General features: G+C 41.5%; 1 protein-coding gene across 1 annotated transcript in view; it reads left to right on the plus strand.

Moving 5' to 3' along the window:
* Positions 1–17187, plus strand: part of Prkg1 (protein kinase cGMP-dependent 1) — a 1163909-nt gene that overhangs the window by 7780 nt on the left and 1138942 nt on the right. The window lies entirely within an intron of this gene.

Here is a 17187-nt window from a genome sequence, read left to right on the forward strand (position 1 = left end):
AGGTGAAAATGAATAAAGGACCTTTTTTTAAAAAAAATCAAAATTCATGAATTATTTGTTTCTTAAAAACCAAGGTTGAGTGCATTCCAAGGCATTTCCCCAGGGAAAGCCTCCTCTCCAGTTCCAGTTGGCTTCCTAGATGGGAGGCTTACAAATGTATGGCAGGAAATGACATGTAATCCGCAGATGGCCTTGTCTTTCCACAGGAGTGTGTTGTACATGGGGATATCATCTGTCTTGTGAGTCACTGTAGAAAAAAGAAAAAAAAGGCCTAAGAGCCCCTCAGAAGATCCAGGGTTCCGAAAACTCGGCTTCTTGACTCTGTGACTCTCGCTAAAGCTGCTTCTTTCTAAACAAAGGCACTACATTCCCTAGGCTCAACTTAGCGCTTACAGGTCAAAGCCGTGTCTGCAGGATACAATGTTCATGTTATTGGTGGCCAAGGATCGAGTCTAAGTGTGTACAAGTGAACTTATTTTATGCTAGTAGTCAGGATTTAATAAATGCTGAGAGAAAGCGTTTGACTAACACACGGGATCCATGTTGCGTAGTAGCTACATTGCTTAAAATAAGCTGAGATTTAAGGCTTAGCAGACTTTCTAAAATAGAGAAGGGCAGACTGTGTATAACATGGATACGGCCACACAGAGATTGAGGAGCTATTATTTTAAAGTCTTTCTTTTTTTCCCACAAGAAATGAAACATGGTTTTCATATTTGGTATTTTGCTTGCTCATACCATGTTTTAAAGGATTTTGGATTCTCTCTGTTCCCTTCTTTAGATAGTTTGCATAGCTGTCTCTCAATAGAGTCGGGGGAATTGAACTGGGGACACGGAATTAGAATCATTGGCTTTTATGAAATACACTCTTTAAGTCAGTTTAGTTAAGAGTTCCATTAATACGACCCAAGAAAAACATCTGAGTTCCCTTCAGATTTAGAACTTTTATTCCACAACAGATCATAAATTTGCAAACAGCAAATCCCAGAAGTAATTAAGGAGGCTGACGCCTGTTCCCACCCACCACCCACCCCAGGCTGGTTTTCTGGTTTGGGTCCACAGTGCTGGATCTACTCCTGCCGGACTTGGAGGATGGGTAAGCATGGATATTTAAATAAAGCAAGGAAATGTGTTAAATGCAGGGAAAGAAATGTACAAAGCTATTCTTTATTCTAAAGAATGCATCAGGTCATCTGCTCACCCATATGTGAAAGGGAGGCCTTCAGGTTTCTGTGAAACAGAAACAGAGATAAGGAAAGGCTTGGGAAGGAGAAATGATAGTTAATGAGGGCGCTATTTCAGCTGTCGCCACAAGATGGCAGAAGAAGTATATTAAATAGTTGGAACCCACTAGCGGTGTATCAAGACCTTTGGGTGACTGTTAAAATGTATCCTCAACAACGTAACTTTCTTGATGATAGGATTCAAGTTTGGAAAATGTGTGATGGATCACATATTAACCTCTTTCTTCTCAGTGCGGATTCGAGGGCCTGTGTTTCAAACACTAAGTGAATTGTTCTCTGGGGGTTGTCTTGAAGAAAAGACAGTTTGCGTGAAGAGTTCTTTGAACGTTAATGTCACCTGAGGAAAATGTCTGTATGCCTCTGAGGCAAACTAAATATTTCATGGACAGTTAAGACTGGTCTAAAATGTATGGATGTTTGAGGAGATAAATAGAACTCCCTTCCCCCAACACACACACACACACACACACACACACACACACACACACACACACTCACCTCCCATGGGAAAAGCAAAAAGAAAATAATTATAAGAAAAATTAGACCCTGTAAAAGGCAGTTCATCTCTAATATACTTGAATAACAATATAGCAAACAATATACCTTGTGGTCTCCAGTTAATGTGATTTTTAGATATGCGGATGTTTAAATATTTAGAAAATTGTTTTTGTGAGGTATCCTAACTATAAAATGCTTCTCAGTTAGGATGCATTGTGGATCATGTCTAGCAGTCTGTAAGACTGTGAATCAATATTCCCTCGGAAAAGAGCCGTTCAGTCTTCCTGTAAAAGGCTGTTTCACTCACTCTGTGACTGACCTCTTGTCATGTGAACCCCCCAGGGACCGTGATGTAATCTTGCTGCTGGCTGGTATTTTTTGTGATGTTAGGCTCAGAGAATGGTACCTTGAGGGGAGGAGCAAGGTGTCTGTCTTGTGAGATTCAATAGCCAAAGGGGCTTGTGCTTCTGGTAAAAACAATTCGGTTTAGAATTAATGCTTTTATTTAGTCTTTTAAACTGTCCACCTTCCTCACTACTGTGTTGGCTATTTCTTAAACCAGCAAGAGGGAGAATAAAACAAACAAAAACCCTTTAACGTGGTGCATGTTTTGATGCCCTAGTTGACAGCAAACTGTCCTTGTGAAAAGTGTTTTAGAATTATGTGATACACTTCTTCGCAGCTGTTTATATATCAAAATGTGTCTCAGCTCAGTAATGTATATTGTTCCTAGGTTACAGACAGAAACTTTTAGCAAGCCTGTTGTTGCAGACAGAATGAAGTGTAGACCCAGTGGAGGGCTTTGTTCCTGGTGTGGGCAGGGCGAAGCAGAAATTACCCTGCCTGTTGCCATACACTGTGAAACAAGCCACAAACAGCAAGCAGGCATTTACAACCCTTACCCCCCCACCCCCATCTTTTCCCTTTGTTATCTCTGCAAAGCAAATTCCTGAAGTTTAACTGCCTGGTTTGAGGTATCCTGCCTTGAAAGCGGCTGGTTATCTAGCCTTACCGCCTGTCTCCTGGATCCTAGGAAGGCAGTGTACTTAAGATAGGGCAGGCCGGCAGCACTGTGGCCATTCAGATATTAGAGGAATTCGAGGGCGAATGACATCTTCTTCTGTGTAGTGCTGGATCATATTTACCATCCTAAGAATCTCATCATGCCTTCTCCATAGCTAAGGGCAAAGGCTACACCTCAAACTTGTTGGTTATAGTCTTTGAATTTGTCTGTTCCCTCACTTGCTTCAACTGCACAGACATGCATGCTACTTGTCAGACATTAGACACACTCACAACTAATCTCCGTAGTCTTTTCTACTTGTCCTACAGTAGAATGCCAGTGTTGAACTTAAATGTGTTTGTGCAAACCTCTATATGGAGAGAACTCTCTGTTTTGGAGCTGTGGTTTGTTTGTTTGTTTCCATAAAGTAGAATCGTTCTTTTGTATACTATTCCTTTTCTGATTAATTACAGTACCTAGGCCTTTTGCCAAATCACCATATCAGTCTTTCTCGTATCCATATATTACTCCCTTCTATTCCCATGCCTTAACTCAGTTGGTAGTTTCTGCTTGTTTTATTTATTTTTTGGTGTTGTTGTTGCGAGCAGTAGTGATGATGGAACTAATATTCTTGTAGACAGCGCTGGAAAGGAAGTTTATTTATAGATGGGATGAATGCCAAGGAGTGAGAGTGGCAAGTCAAGCACTGTAAATTTTAGCTCAACTCTTGAAATTCATGTGAGAATATGTGTGCTTGGTGTGTGAGAGAAATGATCTATGTCTTTGTTTACTCAAAAGCAAAAGGCACGAAGGTAGCATCAGCAAATTTAACCTTTACCCATTAAGACAGTTTTCTAAAAAGACATCATTTCTACAACCATCGTAGAAACATGGGGAAGGTCTGATGTAATTGTCGACTTGAGTTGTAGGTAGAAGAACATACTCTTCTGAAAGCCATATTTTCCATGTCCCCTTCCTTTTCAGATTCATATATCCTTATTGCATGGATGCCTTTCTGTGTGTTTTTATAAATTAAGAAAAAACCCAAAGTCCCTAAGACATGACTTTGAAAGCTAAGGCTGCGATTGCTCTTATAACAAAGGCGTTCTGTAGAAATCACAGTGACTTGCTTTTCTTTGTATCAGAACAAAATTGTGATATTTGAAGGGCTCTGAGGAACAGGCTCTCCCACTTGGGAAAATAACAAATTCCAAGTCTCTCAGCTGCATTTTTTTTTTCTTTTTGAAGACTGGTGGGAAGATTTGGACATATATGGTATTGGAGTCACTGAGCACAGCTTCCTTTTTATAGGCTCGCATTTCCATTACAGCCGGTCCCCCCCCTCCCCCACCCTCTCTCTGTCATTGTTGAGATACGGAACTAGATTTGCTGAAAGGTATGTTTGCAAGGATGTATTTGCATCTCGGTCCAATAATATTAAAGATAATCAGCATTAAGCTTCAATTTTTCTTACATTTATTTATGGATTTATTGTGTCCTGTGTCAGCACGCATGTGCCACGGGCGCAGGTGGGTGTCGGGGGGACAGTTTTCAGAAGTTAATTCTCTTCTCTCGTTTGGGTTCCAGCGTCAGAATTCAGGGTGGTAGTCTCGGAGGCAAGTGCCACAATGCCATTTCCTGCCGAGTCATCTCCCGTGCCCAATAATAACATTAAAGTAAGGGAAAGAAATTCCGGAAGGGTAGACAGAGGAGAACTTGTAACTCAGCCTAACCCAGGAGTAGATGGTGATTAACAAACTACTAGTCTTGATGTTCGCAGACTTGAATGCTCTCACACGTGGATTGTGAGACTTTCGACAAAATACTTCATCTCGTTGAGGTTAATTTTGACATCTTTGCAAAAATATGTACGCAAGCTTATCTCCTATAGGCTTTGTAAGCAAGTACCGGTCGAGGGCTGTTTGTGGCTGCTGAAGATGACGGGCATAAATCTCCCGGGCAAATCTCTAGCATGTGCGGAATAAAAACCTTTCCAGGGGCTGAGAGGTTTTCCAACAAGCTGCTTCTAGAAGCTCCTGCTTGGAAAGGATTTTAGGAAATAGCCTGTTCAATTTTTTTTTTTTTACACGAAACAAGAAAGTTCCAAAAGACAAATCAAAAATTCAGAGGTTCTGAAAATTTCCGATTTGCCAACTACAGAGGCTTGTTAGTGACCGGAACTGAGATTACATCCCAGGTACCCTTCGGTACCATATACTACCCCACTTAGAATGTATCTTAAATATAAGCCATGACCGAAACAAGGACAAGGAGGCATGTGTAAACCCCCCCCCCCCCCGCACCACCCTTCTTGAAGATTCCAGGCTTAAGAAGAGTTTTGCCCTGCTTGACTCTTGAGGACTAATGGTAAGGCAGGGACTCTGAGAGGATCACTTGGGTCAGATTCAGGACAGACATGGAAGCAATGGAAGAACTTCCCCGAGTGGGCGTCCTGTACATCTGGGACATGACTGTAGCGACCCTGTGAACAGTTGCACATGGTTTTTCATCCTTGGCTCCTTGGGTTCCAGCACTGTCCTTCTTCCTCTCACTTTCTATGTTCGGGCGCGCCTTGCCTTGCCAGTTGCATCACAGGCTTAAAGATAGAATGGAGAGGCTTGTGGACATCGCCATAGCACAGCAGATTCCTGTCTCCATACCCGAAAGTCACAGGGAAGCCGTATCTCTGGTTCACACTAAGCTGTGCCCATGAGAGTTCCCAGTGCCCGCTTGCTGTTAGAGACTAGTTTTTGTTTGTTTGTTTGCTTGTTGTTTTTTAAATTATATTTGAGTTTTTCCATGTGAACAAATATTATTCTAGATTTTATTTCTCCCAGGGTAGTCTGGTCAGTTAATTTGTAGAAAGACATATGAAGTGTTTGGAGATCAAAAATGTCTGTGTTCTTAATCTGATGTTGTCATACAAAAACACATCGAAAGCCTCCGCCTCTTCAGTTAAGACGCCTCCCCCGGTTGTTGACAGGTTCAGATGAGCTCATGCATGTGGAGGATTTAGCTGAGTGCCTCGTACAGTGTAGTCATTCAGTAAATGCAGCTCTTACTCTTATTGGTTGCTCTTTCTGACCTCATTGGCCAAATATATAAGGTGCTTTTAACTCTGTGCCAGGAATGGAGCCGTGTGTGTTCTTCCCATATTTCTCAGCCCACACTTGGAGCTGCTTCTGCTCACTGGAATACTTCTGACCCTGTTTTAGAAGTCATTTTGGGAGTCACAGATGGCTCTCTGGCACTGGCCATATTTAGGACTCACTTGGTTTTCATTCCCATCCATAGAAGAGTCTGTTTCTCTGCACAAATTTCACACTCCCTCCTTCTCAACATAGCTTCTTACAAATTTGCCATTCTAGGGAAGAATTTTAGAGGCTCGTAGATAAGCTAACAGACTTAACTGTGTTAGGACCCCCTCTGCAGCTATGGGCTCTCTGAGCCAAAGAAACATGGTTTTCAAGTTTAATTTGCCTGAATGATTCAGCATCTGCATGGCCGATCTTCTGAAGCCAACTAGCTTGCAAGATCGTAACCAGTTAGTTTCTTTGGTTTGTTCCCCCTTTCTTCTCCTTTCTTCTTCTCTCTCCTCCTCTTCGGAGTTAAGTTTTCAGTATAAACAGAGTGCAGTTACACACAGGAATGGGAACCGATGTATTAAATGCTACATTAATAAGGACTGCATCATAAGACATACTCATTTCCCTAGGAGCGCCTAGAGGATGCATTATACTCTTCTTTTCCCTCCTAGGCAATACACACACATGAATACAGAGGCAAAGAGATGGAGCTGTGGAATTACAAAGGCCTGGACTTCAGGCCTCTGATAGCTTGCATTCATTTATTGTGTTCAGTGTCTTCAATTGCTTCACCTCTGTAAAGGGGGTAAGAGCCCCTGCTTCAAACTGGCACTGTGCTGAGAACCCAAAGCAAGCATGAAGTAAAAGATAGCCACGACTTTTGTAATTTCCAGGCTCATGTGCTAGACAAGGTTTCAGGCTTGTTCCCAAGTCAGGGAAATGATTCTGAAGAAGTATTTAGTTGGGAATATAAGAGAAAATGTAGGAATATAAGAACTATGAATGGAGGATTAAGAGTGCGCACAGAGAAGGTGCTGATTTGTCTCAGTTAATTTGGTGGTATCCACAGTCCCACGGCCCTCTGCTGTGTCCCCATTATTTACCACCATTCCAGGAGCTCTGTGCACATGAGAAGACAGAGTTGGATCACATGATGGGACAGGCTAACACTCACTGGGGCAGGAATGCCGGGCTCTCGGGCTCTGCCCGCTGATACTCCACAGCAGGTGTGCGGGGAGAACTGGGAAGACAAAAGACAGCGTGAAGGACCTTCTGACCTTTCCAAAGCCGCAGTGCGCATGAAACTACTCATTGCATCAAAAGACCCAGACCCCATTTCCAAGGGGAAATTCAGATCCCCCAAAATGTGTTCCTCGCCTCCTGAGTGAGACACATCTCTAGAAATGTCCGGACAAGGTGAGGGTCTAGGGTCAAGAGGTGCTATTTCCCAGGGCCAGGTAACCTAATGAGCATAAAGTAGCTCAAAATAAAGGAATATTTTTGTACTTTTCATAGTTCTGGGGATGAGTAGTTCAAGTTCAAGGCGTTGGGAGTCTTCCCTGAAGACGGATGGGGAGGCCATCTTTTCCCTCTCTAGGTCACTAAATGTCTCTGCCCCTGTGACTTGTGCGCATGTCATTACACTGCTAGCCTTCACTTTTGCACAACTGTCCTCCACAGTGGTTGTGTCTACGTTTCTCACTGATCGTGAAAGCACAACTATACGGTTGTGTTTATTGCATCCGTGAAAACCCTGTTTCCAAATACGTTCCAGTTTACAAGTACTGGGTGGGTGTGAACCTCCCGTATTTAACTCACTACACTGCAGAGTATGCATTTGTCTCCCATCTCACCCCAGTGCAAAGCTCTCACTAAATTCTTGAGTCGGCCGGGTTCCATGGAAAAGAGATGGGGGAGGAGGGCGAACGGTGCGTGTCCACACAGGTGACGGAAGGTTTGCCGAGATTTTCTCGCCTTGCAGGGCATTTCCACCTGCGTTTCCCACTCCCCTCAGCTTCTGGATTTTCCAAGGTTATGGTGTTAACTGATAGTCTGTTGGTCAGATGAAACCAAACTTTGGTTGAGAGTGAGAAGTGACTAATAGTTTTCATTAATGTACACCGAACTTTTCTGTCTTAGGGGAAGGGAAACAGAATTTCAATGCTTTAGCTCCCTGTGCTTTTGATAAATTATTTTTTTATGGTTACCAGGATCTCATGAAAAGAAATAAACTTAAATAGTGTTAACATAAATACTAATTGAGAAAAGCTCTAAGTAAGTCCATTAAAGTTACACACTCTCTAAGACCAGGTTATACTTAGGTGTAAAAGGTTTTACAATTGTTGTTGTTTTATGTATTTAAATGTAGAAGTTAGGCAGTTTTCCCACTTTTACCCCAAGCTAAGATATACACACACTTTATTATATAACCACAGAGTTTTGTTAGCTCAGCCAGTTCTATTACACCATACCCCAAAACCATAAGCCTCTAAACTATTTAAGAGAAGTTTAACAATATGAACTAGTTATATAGTATAATTAGTGGTTTACTTGCATATAAAATAGGTATATGACAAAGTCCAGATATTGTTTGAAAATGCAATTAAAATTGTGATAGTATGTATTTATTTGAGGGAAGTGTATTCAATTAATTAATTGATTATCTTAATAGTACTGGGGATCCAATCCATGGCCTAGTGCTCTGCTACTGAGCTACACCACTTTTTGTTTTGAGACAAGATCTTATTTAGTTTTCCAGGTTGGCCTTGAACCTGTGATGCTTCCTATCACAGCCTCTGGAGAAGCAAGAATGATAGGGTTTCTCTGTAGCTTTGGAGCCTGTACTGGAACTAGCTCTTGTAGACCAGGCTGGCTTTGAACTCACAGATCAGTCTGCCTCTGCCTCCCGAGTGCTGGGATTCAAGGCGTGTGCCACCACCGCCCAATCAGCTAATTCTTTCTGTATGTGCATGTATGGCTGTGTATGTGCTGTGTTGCAATTGCTCATGTGTGTGTAAAGGACAAAGGTCAGCTCAGGTGTTTTCCTCTTTTGTTCTCCACTTTATTTTTGGGATAAGATCTCTCATTGTACCTGGAACACATTATTTCAGCTAACACGTCTGGCTCATGAGCCCTTGGTATCTACCTGTCTCCGCCTCCCCAGTGCCGGTTACCTTCATGCCCTCCAGTGCATGTCATGTGGCTGCTGAGGGTTTGAACTCAGTGCCTTGAGCTTGTGAAGCAAATACTTGAACCCCTGAACCATCTCTCCAACACATCACTAAATAGTAATACTAATCAAGATGTGCCCAAAGGCCTGGTTTTCCAAGAATAGTTTTGCTTTCCACGATGGACAGAAAGTATTTAGAGCACACTGTCCTGTATGATCTTGTTGAAGCTCTCTGCTAAAAAGAATCTGTCAGAGCCCAGATTCTTGCTACCATTGTCTTTGTTTTGTCCTTGATTACTCCCAGCTGTCTGCTATCAGATGTTTTTAAACATTGCCTTCTCACTGCCGTGAAGAGTAATTCAAATAGCTGCTTTATTTTTTATCAAACCTTTATTAGAAATGCCCAAATGTCTATGTGGGTGAGAGGGAGGGTCAGCTCCAATCAGGAAAGGTTACTGCTCACATTGTGTGAACTTTCAGGGGCTTTCTTTTGTGCCAAGTTGTTTTGAGGTAGCTTGAAAGGCAGATGTGGAGTTCTAGGGAGCAAGTGAAGCAGTGAATTCCACTCCCCACCATGTCTTTGGCTCTGCTTCATGTTGGCTTAATGCCACTTATTTGTGTACTGATATAAAGGGCGTCTCTTTTACATTTGCAGAAGGCCAGATGCTGTGAGGGTTGGTTATAATGTTGGGGAAAAAGAATTGAGATTCCAAAAGGTCATGATTGGCAAGAGCAGTGGTTTAGAGCCAAATACATGCAACAGTTTCCCTTCATAATACATCATTCCCCATGGGTAACTTATCTGCACATATAATTGTTAAAATATATATATATATATGTGTGTGTGTGTGTGTGTGTGTGTGTACAATATGTACATAGTACTCTAAGTATAATACAAAAAGAAAGAAATGGGAATTGATACATAATAAAATGACACGTTATAGTATATATATATATTATATAATATAATATCAGTATATATAGTAGACTGGTTGGCGATTATCACCAGAAGAGAAGCAGGTGGTAAGCTGAACTGAAGACAGAAAATGCCTGTTGCTTTTGCTCACATCGTTTTATGCAACAGAGAAAGTGTTTTTGAAACTCACCTGGAGTCTTGGCCACTCTGGTATTGGCCATTGGTGCTATCCCTGTCAAGCGGCTCCATTTTCTAAAGTAGATACCAATTATCTGAAAAGTTTCTAACAAAGTCAAGTCCTCTTGTCTCTCAATTTACATGGTAGTTGCATTCCCAGCAAATTTAAGACAATTTAAGTTCATGCAAAATTAAATACACCAGTTACATGTAAAATGGATTTAAGGCCTAGGATTTGATGGTTATGAATATTTTCCTCCTGTCTGAATGCCCCTAGGGTATTTAAAATTGTGTAGATTGTGAATTAATTAATTAGTGCACAGAATTCTGTGTATTTTAGGAGAAAGATAGCTGGAAGACAACCTCGATCTTTTAAATTTCCACAAGGGGGCAGTGTAGCCTCCACTGATAGTCACTGGGTAAACTTTTAACCTGGTAATGGGACATTTTAGGTGAGATAATTTCTCTCTGTCTCTCTCTGTCTCTGTCTCTCTCTCTCTCTCTCTGTGTGTGTGTGTGTGTGTGTGTTGTCAGGCATTGTGGAATGTTTGTCTGTGTGTGTGTGTGTGTGTGTGTGTGTGTGTTGTCAGGCATTGTGGAATGTTTGTCTGTGTGTGTGTGTGTGTGTGTTGACAACATCTTGGAGTCTACCCATGAAGTGTCAGTAAGCAAAATGTCTCCAGATACTACCAATTATTTCTAGGGTCCCAGAAAAATCTACCCACATCTGAGATCACTGAGCTGAATGAAAATATTTTAAATGGTGAATTAATAAACAAAAATTTTCCTATGTAACTTGAAGAAAACTTCATAATTAGAAACGACCACATAGAAGCATTTAAAATGCATTTAGGAGGAAACCTGCAAGCCATCGGTGACTAAGGGTCGTTGCTCTCTGATTCCACCTATACATGAAAGTATTTAAATGTCTGCTCATTTATTTCATAAACTCTCTGTGGCCATTTCAAGAAAAGTACAAGATACAAGATTATTTCCTTGTGATTAGTCAGGGGGAACACAGACAGCCATAGTATTTCTATATTTGAGCAAAGGTGTTTTGTGCCTTCTGCATGGTTTCTGGAGGCACTGTGAAGACAGATGGTTGTAATGGGGTTTCCAGTTGGAGAGAGAGGGGGGAGGGAGAAGAGAGAGGGGAGAGAGGAGTTATTTACCTGTGTGTCTACTTTGTGACAATGATTACTCTGGCTATTGAAGGTGTGGTGGTCCTAGGCATAAGGAACCTCTAGTTTAGTGATAAAAAAAATAAAACAACAAATGGGGAGACGCACTTCAAAGTACAACTGTCGAACTGTGTTGGTTTCTAGGATGAAGACAAATTGAAAGGTAATAGAAGAAAATAAAAGGCGGGGCGTGGAAAAGCCTGTTTGACATGTGATATAGTTGGGAGTAAGCAGTTTGCTACTAGACCTAAGGGTGAGAAATATATTGTTGTGCCATCAAGAAGAGTCTCGTAGTATGTGAGCTAAGGACACGCATAGCAAGAGATATTGGTTTGTTGGAGAAACTGAAGGAAGGCAGTTCTCTGGGGACTTGGTCAGAGACTGACAAACATCAAGTTTCTAAACTCTGCAGAGTCCAGCTCATAGGAAAGCAGTGAAGCTAAGCATAGCCAAGAACATGGTCCATGGATTGGAAGGATCAGGGGTCAACTAATTTCCTTTAAATTTTTCTTTTACTTGCAAAATGAGTTACTGAAAACACATGCCTTGGATCCAACATGTTACCTTTGGAAAGTTCTAGAACTGGACTTAGTTTTGTAAATGTGAGCTGCTTCTTACTGCCCACCACTGGCTCTGGAGATTGTGTTAAAGAGTTTGGATTTTATTCCAAGGAGATTCTTGGCTTTAGAAAAATTCTAAACCAGAATTAGTGTGAACCCAAGAAGAAAACAGGTATAATTATTTATCTTCAAGTGTTGAATATAACCTCTCTAACAAGTGGATTCAATTATAAATGCTAAACCTTTGGTTCCCTCCAAATCCTCCTTTTGGATGACTTGAGTCATTGACAAAAACATAGAGAGGCTACCCGATGGTTGAACAATATTTGCTTAAATCATCTTAGTTAATGGCTCTCACTTGTGCAGGGAGCATTCCTTGGATAATGACAAAATCCCGAGTCCTGTAACATGGCGTGTATGGATCGAAATAGAAAGGGCACTTTAGATATCGCTAAGCCCCGTGGAACCATGAAGAACTTTAATTTCTTTTGGCTGCTCCCATGGAAAATCTGTGGTGCTGAAGTTCTTTAGGGCTGCATGCTAGGCACTGCAGTCTTCTTTCTTCCTGGGTGCTTTGAGCTTTGCTCTGGCGTTTTCTGCATCATTGTCTGATAGGAAGCGACCAGGGCTTTAGGCCTATTGATCCTGCTGATGGAGCACAGTGTTCCTCCTTCCAGGAGCCCCGGCTATGTGCAGCTTGCTTCTCTTTCATTTCGCGCATGCCCCAGAGGACTCTATCACTTTCTCATCATGTCAGCCAGTGGAAAGCCGATGCTATCTTTATTTTTATGAACTAGCTGTCTGTAGTAGCCTGGTGGGAAGGATAATCATCCCTTAAAGGAGTAATGATAGTAATCAGATCCAGCTGTACATAATAGGGCTTTTGTAGGGAAAAATTATCTCGAGGAAAAAAAAAAAATTCCAGACTTTGAATCTCTGTTGACTCTGCCTGCCAGTGATGAGGCGGGATGTTTGGATGGCACCCGGTCGCTTTGCTCTTATCCCCATATTAAGAAGGGCAGAAGAGGCGAAAGACCCAAAGGCCTGGGAAAGTTGGTGTGTGACCTCAGACTTGCTCTTTGATCCCAGAGATCTGACTCGGAGGCTTACATGTGATCCCGAGTTAAAAATAAACAAAGCCTGGGCTGGAATATTTGGCTCTTTTGCTTCCTGTTTTTCAAGCAACACAGAGCGAGGCTGATGCTTCTATTTCTTCGCGCAGAGCAAATGTGTCTTTGGTGACCATTTGATAGAGACTCTCCGAAATCCACAGCCATGTGTGTTAAATCTAGTGCCAGACCATTTCGAACTCACCCCAGAAAGACCACAGCCACATTGCGACAGAACAGGGTCTGTGGGTTACCTTAAATTTCTTTTTGAGGGAGAAAATGCTTGCATCGCTTCTTTTCTTGGGAAAGTTGTTAAGCCCAATAATGTCTTCCTTGTGAGAAAATGTCCAGATTGCAGTTAAAACCATTCTCCCAGGCACACAGGCAGCTGTGCAGCGCTGTTCACTGTGTCTTCATCAAATATTGATTTAATACCCACTCTGTGGGAGACAGTGTCTGCATTCAGCGACTGCAAAGCACTGAGCATTTTATTTTTTATTTTTTTGTTAATTACCCATTCCAATCACATATTTGTAAACTGAACTCCTCGTCAACTCTAAACTCAAGCAGGCATCCTGAGACCCCCAAACTCAGTTTCATTTGGGGTCACGATAGTTCAGCGAATAATGAAATGAGTCTCTCCTATAGCCTGAGCATTCTGTTGTGTCTTAAGGAAACAAAGCTGGGCCAGGGACAGTTGTTGAACAGCTTGCATATGTGGCCAGAGGGAGCTCTTTTGAGCCTTTTAGGGGCAACTTTAAATATTGTGGCTGAAGCATGCTGGGAACAGAGGGAGGAAGACTGGTTCAGGGAAAGATTGGCTGACAGAAAGGAAAGGCTAACACATTACCTTGGGAGAGATAATCTCGGGATGTTGGTGAAGACTGCTCATTTGTTTCCCAGCCACCCAGACCCAAAATAATCACACAGAAACTATATTAGGTGCAATACTGTTTGGCCAATAGCTTAAGCATATTTCTAGCTAGTTCTTACATCCTAAAATAACCCATCTGTGTTTCGCCAAGTGGTTGTGTACTACCGGTAAGGTTTCATCTGGTGCCCGACAACTGTCTCTCGTAGTGGCCACATGACTTCTCCCTGGCTCTGCCTTCTTTCCTCCTCTATCTGCTTGAAATTCCTGCCTTCCTTTATTCTGCTAAGTCACTGGCTGAAACAGTTTCTATTTTAACCAATGGTGTTCACAGCATACAGAGGGGAATTCAACATCATTGGGAGACCAATGCATGACACACATGTCTTCACGTGTGCTGTAGGACTTCAAGAGTTCAGAAACCAGTTTACCACAACCTAGTAGTCACTGAACAGACATGTTTAACAGAATGCATTGTGTTTATCAAGTGGTCCGGAGTCTAAGCTGGGAGGTAAATAAGGATGGATTCTTCTCCTTTCCATTTTTGGTTAAGGATTACAATGTTAACATGGTGTAAGAAGGGAAATGTTCCCCCATTGTGCTTTGTCTGCAGATTTTAAAACCTTTCCTTTCTTGATCCTCTTCTCTGTCAGTGGCTCTTTCTTGCTTTTATCCTTTGTTCCCATGATTGAATCTTTACTATGATGACTGAGTGAAATTACCTTGTTTTTGACAGAAATACTGTACATATTTCAGGCTAGAATGGCTAAATACAACATCACTTCAAGCCTCATCGTTTCTATAATAAATTTGAAATGTTATGTTACTTCCCTGCTGTTATGACTACCAACTCCCAAAGCTGTCTGAAGCCAACTGGTAAGAGACTTTGTCAGTCTTTGCATATTATACCTCTATAAGTTATTACAGTCTTGCGTGACTTTGTTTTATTAATACTAACTACAGACCAGTAAGGAAGGCAGTGTTATACCCCTTTACACCTGAGAAAACTGAGACTCGATCTGCTCAAACAAACAAACTCAAGGCAGACCTATGATCCTTTCTGCTATTTAGATAAGCCCGCTGGTGTCCCCAGAATGAGCTCTTCGGTGCATTTCTGTTTTATCAGTGAGTTCTTCCCCTCAGAGAAGCACTGCGGATTCAATACTGTCTTTTTGGCAGTCTTCCTCCTCCTCCTCCTCCTCATTATTGTTATTATTATTCTTTTTCTTCTTCTTATTTTTACTGTTTCTAGGTACTACTTGCAAGTAGTTTGAGAAATGTCATGGTTTTGTCCTACCCAAGTCCCCTAGCCAAGGCCTTGCTCAGAGAGGAATTTTTTTAGCAGTCATTTGTAATGAATGAAAAAGTTAAATAATTCAAGCCATGTTATAATTCAAGGGAGATAATATATGTAAAAGAGACTTATCAATGAACTGCAGCATGAGGTACTCTTAATGAAATCATTAGCAGCAATATGTTTCACTAACACAGAGCTTCAAACTTTCTGACTTTGTCTTCTAGCTGTTGACATGACACCATTCTAAAACAGTTGCACTAACCACGACTGCTTCCCGGGGACATGAGTCTGTGGCCTTTTACAGTCTTTTTATTAGGAGTGTTATCATTTTTAAACAGGGTTGGAAAAGTTTCACTTGTTTATTTTCTTATTAGTTTTTAATAAATACCCATCATGCTCACTGTCCATCAAGCCTTGTTTAGAGTCTTTTCTGTGTATCAAAGCATTTGGTTTCTTTAACAATCCCGGGAGATGGGCACTGAGATTAATGGTGTGTGGAAGGCTGTCCTTGTTCTGTCTTCCCTATTGAAGGCTGTTTTCGGTGACTGTAGAGTTCAAGCTTGTGTTCTTTGTTCCTCCTCCTTACTTTAAAGATCCGATTTTATTGTGTTCTGCCTTGCATTGTTTTTGACACAAAGTCTGTGACAAGTCTTATGTTTTTCAACTGCATGAACTGTCTTCTCTTTGCTTGAAAAACTTTGATCTCCTCCTGGATTTCTGGCACTTTGGTTGGGATGGCTTCAGAGTGATCCAGTGACTCCATGGGATTAGGATAAAGTCTAAATAGTTCTCTAGAATCTAAACCCTTAACCATTGACCGTACTACCTCTTTAAGGGTAAAAATCTGAACTTTTTTGTTTTTATTTTTGAAATAAAGACATAGATGCTGAAGGACATGAACTTGGGTGTCCTCAGTCTCACATCCTTATACTCAGTTCCCTAACACTAAGGATGTGGTCAGATCTGACTTTCTATAATTCATTTAATTTTGAGTACTTAATATATGAATGAGTATTATATTTATTAAACTTCCCTCTTCTCTGTTCTTCCACCTCCTTTGTCTCCTTCCTCAATCTCAAATTCATTGCCTCTTATTCTTTAATTTTTCTTGTTATACACCCACAGAAATTTATAAATACAACTCGATAAGTCCCTTAATTGTTACTAATACACGTATGTATTTATGTCTGATCATTTGGGATTGGATAACCTACAAAGGGGCTCATCCCTGAAGAAGACTGATTTTCCTTTTCTCAGCAATATTATTTGCAGCTTTTCACCCAGGGCTGGAGCTTTTTGAGACTTTCCCCATCCATGTTGTCATGTCTTCTGGTGTTTTTATTGTTTGGTCTTTTAGGCTACCATACTATTGGCTTTTTATGGCAACAGCTTCCTGTTGATACAAAACACAACCTCTCACACCAAACTTTCTATTCTTCTGTCTCTTACAACATTTCCATTCTCTCTTCTGAAATGTCGCCTGCACTCTGGGTGTAAATGTGGTGTTTTAGGTGTATCTACCGGGGATGGGCACCCCATGGTTAGTTGTTCTCTGCATGTTGACCAGTTGTGGCTTTCTGAGGTACTCTCTGTCTGCTAGAAAAAGAAGCTTTCTGTTGAGGAGTAAGATCTAATTCATCTGGATATGTAAGTATACATATTTGAGATGTAGAAATCATACTGGTATAGGGAAATGGCCATTGTTGGTTCTCTTTAGTGTTCATAGACTCACCAGCCATAAGTAGTAGAGCATGTTTACATACAAGGCATGAATTTCTCCCTGTTGAGCTCTTAGTTACCCCCAAGAGATAAGCGCCACTACTGTTGCTCCTTTGGAGATATCTTGCTGTGTTGGTCATTGTGCTTCATAGACATCACAGTTGGGGAGGACTATTGACTACTTCTCTCTCTCTGCAGCTTACAGAGCATCTTTCTGGTCCCATGAAAGCTAGTTCTCAGAGAAGAGGCTTCCGGGTCAGTTCCAGGTTGATGCTTCCAAGTCCTTTCTCAAGTGTCTTCAGCAATAGGGACTTTCAACTTTTGGGAAGCAACCCAGGGCAATGGCGATAGCCTGGA

Source organism: Myodes glareolus, chromosome 7 (genome assembly GCF_982192425.1).
Source record: "Myodes glareolus chromosome 7, mMyoGla1.1, whole genome shotgun sequence".
Taxonomy (NCBI): domain Eukaryota; kingdom Metazoa; phylum Chordata; class Mammalia; order Rodentia; family Cricetidae; genus Myodes; species Myodes glareolus.